Source organism: Triticum aestivum, unplaced genomic scaffold (assembly GCF_018294505.1).
Source record: "Triticum aestivum cultivar Chinese Spring unplaced genomic scaffold, IWGSC CS RefSeq v2.1 scaffold2188, whole genome shotgun sequence".
In the NCBI taxonomy this organism is placed as follows: domain Eukaryota; kingdom Viridiplantae; phylum Streptophyta; class Magnoliopsida; order Poales; family Poaceae; genus Triticum; species Triticum aestivum.
The window spans coordinates 1-1,038 of record NW_025292641.1 but is presented as its reverse complement, the minus strand read 5'-3'; the positions used below and the strand labels follow the sequence as shown (position 1 = coordinate 1,038).

At 52.3% G+C, this 1,038-nt stretch overlaps 2 non-coding genes across 2 annotated transcripts; both read left to right on the top strand.

Annotated features, from left to right (window-relative positions):
* The first annotated feature begins 272 nt into the window (after positions 1-272).
* On the top strand, positions 273-391 carry LOC123178928 (5S ribosomal RNA). The gene has a single exon (XR_006489971.1). It is a non-coding gene; the product is annotated as a 5S ribosomal RNA (ribosomal RNA).
* Positions 392-687: 296 nt separating this feature from the next.
* LOC123178927 (5S ribosomal RNA) lies at positions 688-806 on the top strand. The gene has a single exon (XR_006489970.1). It is a non-coding gene; the product is annotated as a 5S ribosomal RNA (ribosomal RNA).
* Positions 807-1,038: the final 232 nt, after the last annotated feature.

The following is a 1,038-nucleotide window of genomic DNA, read 5'->3' as shown; positions in this document are numbered from 1 at the left end:
GCAAAACAAAACGCACGTGTAAGTAATATATTTACCGTGTTTTATTATTTTGCACGAGTGCGGTAAGTCATAGCTGGGTGCTCACGATTCACGGGTCCAGCGTCGGCGTTGTGGCGCGGCAAGCGTGCACTGGTGCGGTTGAGAGGGAGGGGTGGAAACCGCGTTAAACTCGTCTCCGTAGTTGAGAGGGAGCGGCCAAAGCAATGTGCAATCGTCTTTGTAGTGGAGCTGGGAGGGGCAAGGATAAGGGACGAAGACCGGGGTAACATGTCGGATGCGATCATACCAGCACTAAAGCACCGGATCCCATCAGAACTCCGAAGTTAAGCGTGCTTGGGCGAGAGTAGTACTAGGATGGGTGACCTCCTGGGAAGTCCTCGTCTTGCATTCCCTTTTTAATTTTTTTCGCGCCGCTTGCAAAACAAAACACACGTGTAAGTAATATATTTACCGTGTTTTATTATTTTGCACGAGTGCGGTAAGTCATAGCTGGGTGCTCACGATTCACGGGTCCAGCGTCGGCGTTGTGGCGCGGCAAGCGTGCACTGGCGCGGTTGAGAGGGAGGGGTGGAAACCGCGTTAAACTCGTCTCCGTAGTTGAGAGGGAGCGGCCAAAGCAATGTGCAATCGTCTTTGTAGTGGAGCTGGGAGGGCAAGGATAAGGGACGAAGACCGGGGTAACATGTCGGATGCGATCATACCAGCACTAAAGCACCGGATCCCATCAGAACTCCGAAGTTAAGCGTGCTTGGGCGAGAGTAGTACTAGGATGGGTGACCTCCTGGGAAGTCCTCGTGTTGCATTCCCTTTTTAATTTTTTTCGCGCCGCTTGCAAAACAAAACGCACGTGTAAGTAATATATTTACCGTGTTTTATTATTTTGCACGAGTGCGGTAAGTCATAGCTGGGTGCTCACGATTCACGGGTCCAGCGTCGACGTTGTGGCGCGGCAAGCGTGCACTGGTGCGGTTGAGAGGGAGGGGTGGAAACCGCGTTAAACTCGTCTCCGTAGTTGAGAGGGAGCGGCCAAAGCAATGT